This window comes from Rhinolophus sinicus, chromosome 16, assembly GCF_057876585.1.
Source record: "Rhinolophus sinicus isolate RSI-liver-muscle chromosome 16, RSI-T2T, whole genome shotgun sequence".
Classification (NCBI taxonomy): Eukaryota; Metazoa; Chordata; class Mammalia; order Chiroptera; family Rhinolophidae; genus Rhinolophus; species Rhinolophus sinicus.
In genome coordinates, this window is record NC_142516.1 from 187,995,017 (window position 1) to 188,004,565 (window position 9,549).

Sequence of the window (9,549 nt, forward strand, 5' to 3'; positions counted from 1 at the left end):
ATAGGCAATAGCATACAGTCTCCACCCCACCTGCACAGGTGGTAAGCATTCATGCTCACCTGTACACCTAAAAACAAACCAGAACCAGACAGAGGAAATGCTAATTTAATATTTTATCAGATAACGCAGGACTCAGAGGTTTGGCTTGAGATTTGGATTTTTTTCTCCACTGCAGTATTACACAGGAATTTTGGAATGACTCCATCAGCAATGAGTCCCATGACTCTGAGACATATTCATGCTACAGAGGCTTGTGAGCAATCTCTCAGGGAGGGAAAACCACAGTTTTGAAGGAGAAAAAAAAAGCTATCTTGCATCTTCACTTATTGATGTAAATTGAGTGATAAAAGCCTTTAAAAATAACGATGGCAGAGTGGACTAGGTCTTGACTCACAAGAGAATTCCAAAGGATCAGTCCTTTAAACGAGTAATAAATATACCAAAAACATTCTTAGAGATGAGTCTGCAATCTAAACACCATGTGCGATCACATATATTGACCATCCATGCCAGCTTTCCCGGTACAGTTATGTTTTTATAAAATTCTCTTTTCTCCAATAAAAGATTTCCATCACTGACTGATTAAATGGGATTCATGTATATCTCATAAAGATTAAGTAACTTCACAAATCAGAAAAAAAATCTTTTGCCAGATGATATGTCTCAATTTGCAATTCGGAGAATACAAGGTCAGACAATTAAGATGGCGAACTCATGCTAGAATAAGTGCTACACACTTCATCGCCGAATATCACTACAGTCTCCTTCGAAGTACTCCCCTTGGGAAGCTATGAACCGACACCAGCACCTAGTCCACGCTTCAAAGCAATTGTGGAACTCTTTTTCCGGAATGGCCATCAGAGCTGTTGTCATATTACCCTTGATGTCCTGAATGTCATCAAAATGTCTTCCTTTCAATATTTCCTTTATCTTCAGATAAAGAAAGAAGTCACTGGGGGGCCAGATCAGGTGAGTAGGGAGGGTGTTCCAATACAGTTATTTGTGTACAGGCTAAAAACTCCCTCACAGACAGTGCCATGTGAGCTGGTGCATTGTCGTGATGCAAGTGCCATGAATTGTTGGTGAAAAGTTCAGGTTGTCTAACTTTTTCATGCAGCCTTTTCAGCACTTCCAAATAGTCAACTTGATTAACTGTTTGTCCAGTTGGTACAAATTCATAATGAATAATCCCTCTGATATCAAAAAAGTTTAGCAACATCGTTGCAAGTAATTCACGAACGTAATTGTCAGACCTCATACAGTTCAGTAGTATTAAATACATTCACATTGTTGTGCAATCATCACCACCATCCATATTGACAGCTCTTTTCATTTTGTAAAACTGAAAATCTATACCTATTAAATAATAACTCCCCCATCTCCCGTTCCCCCAGACTCTGGCAACCACCATTATACTTCCTGTCTTTATGACTATGACTAAGTACATGATATAATTGGAATCATACAGTATTTGTCCTCTTGTGACGGGGTTATTGCATTTAACATTATGTCCTCAGGCTTCTTCCATGCTATAGCGTGTGTCAGAACTTCTTCCCTTTTTTATTGCTGAATAACATTCCATTGTATGTATGGACCACATTTTGTTTATCTGTTCATTGTTGATGGACACTTGGGTCGTTTCCAAGTTTTATCTACTGTGAATAATACTATTATGAACATGGGTGCGCAAATACTCTTTGAGACCTTGCTTTAAATTCTTTTGGGTGTGTACCCAGAAGTGGATAGATTTGTTTTTAAATCAACATTTTCCAAACTCTTTAACTTGCATTTTTATTGTTACTATTAATAATTTTTAAAATGTACTAGTGAATCAAAAGTGGTTTGTGAACGTGTAAAAATAGTGATGAAAATAGAAACATTAATACTCTAATTCATAATTACTGTATAATTGTTATTGGCACCAATTCAATGTCAACAGGAATCCCCAACCTGGGGTGTGGTGAGGAAGAAACTTTATTCAGTGCAAACAGCTCAATTGTGATATAGCATGGCTGTGAGAACAGCTCAATAGTGTTACAGCTCAATTATGAAGCAGCATGGCACAGCTTTGAGGTGGCCCTGGGGAGAGGCCCCTCTCAGGCTAGGCAGCTCTGATCTGCTCTGCTCTGGTCAGCTCCACTCTGCCCTGCACTGGTCTCTGGCAAGATGCCTTCACTGTTTCAGCTCCCGCCAAGGACATTCAGTGTTCAGTGGAAAGGGAAATTTCCTTTTTTGAGACAGGTTGCTGACTTATACAGACACAAGTCTCCACCTCTGGTCCCTGATTAGTCAGTTCATCCTCATGCAAATGGACTCCAAATCCTTGAAGTTTGATCGGTCCAAAAGGCACTGTCCTGATTGGTCAAAATAGAGCAGCTTTGATTGGACTGTGAAGATGCTGATGGGGATATAACTATTCAGTTCCAATTGGATGATGAAAATCTCAGTCCTATTGGCTGAAATACAATTCCAGGAAGTCCTTTAAAAGGGCTGGCTCAGATGACAGGCACACAGTGCAGGCAGGCAGTTGAGTATAAGAGCAGGTTCAGTGCAGGTTTCTTCCTAAAGTGCAGTTTGCGGGAGAAGCTCCTGTGTAGAAATGGCTGATAGGCTCTGTTTTTGAATTTTGAGCCCACACAGCCACCAGGAGTCCTTCTTGGTAAGTATCTTCTTTCTCAGCATTCACATGATAAAGAATAGTGAAGAGGTCACAAAATATAGAATTTGACTCCTGTGCATTAGAATAGTGAATCTATAAATGAAGGTTTTCCCCGAGCATCTAAGGAATGAGAAATATTTGAAAGTTGAATTTTATTGGATTGTCTTTTTGTTTAACCTGAGTTCTTAGTGTGTGTGTGTGTGTGTGTGTGTGTGTGTGTGTTCTTAAGAAACCTTGTCATGTTATGGCATTAGCCACTGATGCTTTTGCATTATTTTTCAAATAAAGAAAATTTGCTTTTATGATAAACCACCTAAGTTTCTCTAGAACTTTCCAGTGCAAAGCTGATTTTCTTGTTGCTATAAGTGGCACAGTCTAATGGCTAAGGCACAGGCTTTAAAAATAGACTGCCTAAATCCTGACTCTGCCACTTACTAGTTTTGTGACTTTGGGCAATTTACTTTGGACAAAATGTCTCTTTGCTCCACTTCCCTAAAGTGTAAAGTGGTGGTAATAATACTGTCTAATCTTATGAATTTGTTGCACAGATGAAATGCATTGAGAGCAATACCTGAGAATTTTCAAACACTCAGTAAACACTAGTAATTATTAAAGACAAGGCAAGTCCAGATCTGCAGAGGGCTATTTCAGCATCATACTCTGTGTATATATAGGTACAAATGATATTAATCTCGAGTTCAGAGAAATCACTTAGTAAGAGGTTAGCAGAAGCCTTTATCATATGGAGCCACAGATACTACATATAAAAAGCATCCCGGGAGAAGAGCATAATATACATACTTCTGGCATCAACTTCACAATTGGATGAAGATGTATGTTGTATAATAAAGGAATTGTCTGGTCTTTGTCCCAGAGTTTTGGGATGGAGTTTCTAAACTCTTGTTGTTTCCTGAGTGACGGGAGGGTTTTTTTTTTCAATTTTATTTTTTTTATTGTGGGTCCCTTCTGAGTCTATGCTAATGAGATGACTCATGCTGGCCTCATCAGTTTCAGGAGGAGGGCCGGCCATGCTGAAAAAACCAACTGTGTGTGGCTTTGAGCCACATGATATTAGATGGACCTCCTATGAGGAGATGGAGGGGTGGAGATTGAGTTCAGTCACGTGACCAGTGATTCAGTCAATCATGTGTATGTGATGGAGCTTCACTGAGCTTCCTGGTTGGTGAACATACAGATGCTCCAGCAGAGTGATGCATCTTGATTGCACAGGGAGAGGACACAGAAACTCCACATTCAGGACTGTGACAGATGTTGTCCCACGTGCATCTATTTTTGTCTGGTTCTGACTGGTATATTTTATAATAAAACTGTAATCATAATTGTAGAGCTTTCCTGAGTTCTGTGAGTCATTCTAGCAAATGATCAAACCTGAAGGGATCACGGGAACTCTTGAATTTATAGCTAGTACGTCAGAAGTATAGGTGATCTGAGAACTGAACTTGCAGCTGGCATCTTGCAGTGATGCCGTCTTGTTGGGACTCTACCCTTACCCTGTGACACTAACTCTAAGTAGTTAATGTCAGAACTGAATTGTCGTATCATCCTGTATGAATCGGCTCTTGGCGTATATGCACTACGTGTGTGGAGAAGGTGGGCTTGATGATGCTTTGACCTACTCAATACCGAAACCATGTTTTAGAAAAAGAAACTTTTTTAAAGTAAAATTATTTTATAAACCGTGGTGTAGACTGGAAAAAAAATGTGTTCACCCTAATACTGACAAAGTATGAACTAAGGACTCAGCAAATAGGGAATCTCTGCCCCCATCCATTGATCACTTTATGCCAAGGTAGCAATTGTCAGTCAACAGATGACTCCTCATCCTAATCTGATGGTCACAGTCAGAGGAAAAATTGTAACGCAATCAAATTGAGACCCAGGATAAACGTGTTTTCAGCCTGTTGTACAAATAAATTGGCCCCGTAAACTGGTTTTCACTCTCAAGTTCCCTGTCAAAGGAGAACATGCTCACATCGGCTTTTGAAATTAAAATTATGATAAAAATTATCTCATTGTGATACTTATAAGGCCAGTAAAACCATTTCTATGATTTCATGAAGCTTACTCAATGTAATAGCTCAACAAAATATTAAGAACTCTGAATAGCCTAACCCTAACACTGCAGAAGTCAAATTTCAAGATGTCACTGCTGAGAATATGATATCAGGATTCTATAAGAAAGCACAATACGATAAACCGATTGCTGAGAATTTGACTCTCTCCAAAAAGTGTGTGTAATGCTTTACTCAGTAGAGGAATCAGTAGATTTCATATTAGTTGGTTATATTTTCAAACTATCTTCACCTGATGGAATGGAAATGATAAAAAAAATTCCTTCCGGAGTGGAATGTAATCACAGAAACCATAAACTGCTTTATTCAAACTGAAACACTCATAAGCCTGGTGACTTTATACCTAAAAGAATGCCAAAAATCATCCTCAGTGAACAATTGCTCCAGGAATTCTGAGACCTTGCTTTGCCCCGAAAAAATACTTAACAAAGTCACCAATCCTTTGCTTGCTTTTTGACTCAGGTATTTCTAATTTAGTAAAAAACAAGAAAAGAAACATACTGAATGCTGAATCTCACTCATGTTATCTACTACCATCAAGATGGATATCGTAACTTGGGAAATATTTCTCTGACATGGATTTATCATTTTAAAATTATTTTCATTAATAATAGTGCTGACTTTTATTTTACATTTATGTAAAATTGACAATTTGTGTACTGGCTGCCGACTCAATGAACCTCAAAGTTTAAAAACTGGCCTGGCAGGGGACAGGACTCCTGGAATAGTGATAGGAGGTGACTGCTGTCCCAGGCAAAACAACAATTTAACTGGTGGAAGTTATAGAAATAGAAACAGAAATAACCATTTAAAGACTCTGGAAATTGTCCTAAGCAAATAAAGAGAGACTTACTCAAATTATGCTAAATCTTGATAAAAACAGAGAAAGTTTTTAGCATTTGATTTAGGACCTGTTCCCCTGCCCCCTCAACACACTCACACATTTCATGTGATGGAAGAACTACTCAATGTGGGTGCAGGAAACAATGGGGTCCCCTGCTCCCCTTAGCTTCTAGTCTAGTGCTATGATTTACCCTGGAAGGAGCAAGCCATTAGCATTTCTCATCCTCCAAGTCTCGTGTTGTGAAAGCACTGTTGAGAGCAGGCATGGGGGCAGCAACGGGACTCCCTTGCCCCACCCTGCTTATTCATAGAGCACCTGGGCTCTGCTCCAGATACTGCAAGCTGAGAACACTGGGGCCCGATTGTCTCCACTCCAGCTTGCTCATAGGGAGGGGGGTTCCATACCAGCACCGCAAGCCCAGAAGACAAGGGACTACCATCCCCTCAGCATTGCATGTAGAGCCCGGATGTCACCTGGGAGAACTGTGCAGCTGTACCCATCCCCTGCTGGTGCAGTGGCTCTGAGGTTCTTCCCAGGTTAGGGGTAGGCTCTAAGAATGGAGAAGTCCACAGTTCTGCCTGAAGAGAATGATTTTGTAATAGAGCATGGAGAAGTTCATGCCTAAAGGTGTTGTTGAAGCCAATGGTGATATTGGTGACCGGCAATTGAGCGGGGGCTGGTAGCTCCGCGATACTAGTAGCAACTATCAAACGGCAGAACAGCCAGAAGATTAGCAGAGACTCAGGGAAAGAGTCAGCTAAGAAGACATTTGCAGTGATCAGATTTGTCCATGGGGTTCCAGGAGGCTGTGCACATGCTCTAGGCTGTACCCACTCAGGAGCAATTACAGTGAGGCATGGGACAGGCTCAGAAGCTGTCCCCAAGCCATGTACTGATCCATCAGCTAAGGTTCTTAAGCCATATGGCTCAGCGGGTTTAAGCACAACTTCTCATAAAACACCAGCCGAATAATAAGCCACTCTGACCCAGAGGCAACCCCTAGAAAGCTGAGCTTCAAACTAAATTTGCTCACAGGGACGTAAAGTACAGCATAGAGCATGTAGTCAGTAATATTGTAATAACTGTACAGTGCCAGGAGGGTACTGGACTGATCAGGGGACCACTTCATAAGTTACGGAAGTGTCTGACCACTGTGCTGTACACCTGAAACTAATATAAAATAATATTGAATGTCAGCTATAACTGAAAAATTTAAAAAAATAATAATAAATAAAAACAAATAAATTTACTTTCATCCTTGGTGGCCTGGAAGACTGCATATCTCTGAGCCAGTGACCTCCAAAGAGCAACTCGAGAAATCACCTCTGACCTATTCACCTCTGAGTGAATATGGGGAAAACCTGTAAACTCCCCAAAATGTGAAGGCAATCTCCAAGCAACATTGACAAGATATTTGTGAAAATAGGATGGGAATCTAACTGGATAAGGGTTCTTAAAAGTGCATAATACCTATTTGACCAATAACCAGTTTATGTAGACGCAGGAACCTTTAGGAAGCCGGGATAAAAAGGTGAAAACAAGGAAAAAAATGTGAGTGGGGACCTAAGAGGCTCTACACTGTGGGAGAAATTAGACTTCACAGAATTAATCCAGCCAAGTCACTAAACAAGTAAACAAAGAATTAAAAAAAAAAAAAAAAGCCTCAGAAATTGGAGGAGGAACAATATCTAAAGTGGCTACAATATATTATCTAAAAGGTCCTGTTTACAACGAAAAATTAGGAGACATGCAAAGAAACAAGAAAGTGTGACCCATACCCAGGAGGAACAGCAGGCAATAGAAGCTGTTTTTGAGGGGCTCAGTTTGGATTGAGCAGACAAAGACGTCAAGGCAGCTGTTGTAAATATGTTCTAAGAACTGAAGAAAGTCATGTTTGAATAATCAAAGAAAGGTCTAATGATAATGACTCACCCCATAGAGAATGTTAATAAAGACACAGTAGTTTTTTTAAAGTGGAAATTGAAAAGTTGAAAAATACCAAAACCAAATAAAAAATTTATTCGAGGGGCTAAACAGTAAGTTTGAATAGGCAGAATAAAGAATTAGCAAACTGGAAGAAAGATCAGTAGAGTTTATGTAATCTGAAGAGTAGAGAGAGAAAAAAAATAAAGAAAAATAAACAGCTTCACAAAAAATGTGGGACACCATTAATCACATCAACATACGTATAGTGCAAGGTACAAGACCAAAAAGGAAAGGAATAGAGAAAAATGCTCAAAAAATAATTGCTGAAAACTTTCCAAATTTGATAGAAAACTCTAACTATACAACTAGGAAGCTCAACAAACTCAGAAGAATAAACACAATGAGAGTCAGTCCAGAAATATTTTAGTCGTAAAAATGTTGAAATCCAAGATGATCTTAAAAGCAGCAAAAGACAATGATGCATCATGTTCAAGGGAATCACAATATGATTAACAAGTGATTTCTCATCAGAAATAACTGAAGACAAATGCAGTAAGATGATGTATTCAAAATGACGAAAGGAAAACAAACAAAAACCCTATATCCATAAAAGCTATATTTAAAAAATAAAGGTATAAAGAAGACATTCCCAAAGAAACAAAAAATGGAGAAAATTCATTACCAGAAAACTTGTCTTCAGGAAATGTTAAGTTTTTCAGGCTGAAAAAATGTGACACCAGACAGTAATTTGAATTCACATGAAGAAAAAAAGATCGCTGGTAACAGTAATTGTATAAATAATGATGAAAAGACAATATAAATACATATTCTTTTCTTTTCTTTCTTTCTTTTTTTTTTCTTTTTTTTTTTTTTTGGTCTCTTAACTGGTTTATAAAGCAATTGCAGAAAGCAATATTTATAAAATTGTATTATTGGTCCTATAACATATAGAAATGTAATGTATTTAACAATAACAACACAAAGAAGAGTGGAGGGAATGAGGTATATTGTAGTAAATAAATGACAGCAGGTGGTACCTCAAACCCACAAGAAGAAAAGAAGAGGATTAAAAATGGTAAATAAGATGATTAATATTAAAAAAATAACCTTTTTACGAATATATTTGAAATCTTCTTTATTCTTTCAGTTTCTTTAAAAGATATAAGATAATAACAACAGTAACAAAACCCAGAAAAGTAACAGAGGCATACAGGAGTAAAGTTTTTATATCTGACTGTACTTAACGGTATACATATGAAGGAGATTATGATAAGTTAAGGTATATGTTGTTTGCCCTAGAGCAACCACTAAGAAAATAACCAAAAGTATATGTGTAGTTAAAAATCAACCTAAGAACAACAATGAGGTAACACTGCACACCTACTATATTGGCTAAAATACAAAAATCTGATAATATCAATTGCTGTCAAGAATGCAGAGTAACAGGATTGCTCATTGATTGACCGGCAGTACAATCAATGATACAGTCATTGTTTGGTTGTATAGTACAGATACTTTGGAAGACAGCTTGGCAGGTTTATTTTTTTACAAAGCTAAACATGAGCTTACCATATGACCCAGCAATCTAGATATGACCCAGTGCACCTAGGTATTTATCCAACTGGTTTGTAAGCTCATGTTCACACAAAACCAGGAAGCAAGTGCTTATTGATTCATGATTGCCCCAAACTGGAAACATTCACTATGTCCTTTAATAGGTGAATGAATAAACTGTGGTATTTCCATACAATGGAATGCTATTTAGTAATAAAATGAAATGAGCGTTAAGTCAAACAGAGACATGGATGAATCTCTGCTATATATTGCAGTGTGAAAGAAGTCAGTCTATAAAGGCCACGTACTATATGATTCCACTGATATGACATTCTGGAAAAGGCAAAATTATCGAGACAGTAAAATATCAGTGGTTGCTAAGATGGTGGGGGGAGGGAAAGATTGAGAAGGTGAAACATGAATTTTTTAGGGCAGTGAAACTTTTCGATGTGATACATGACCCTGTGCATTTA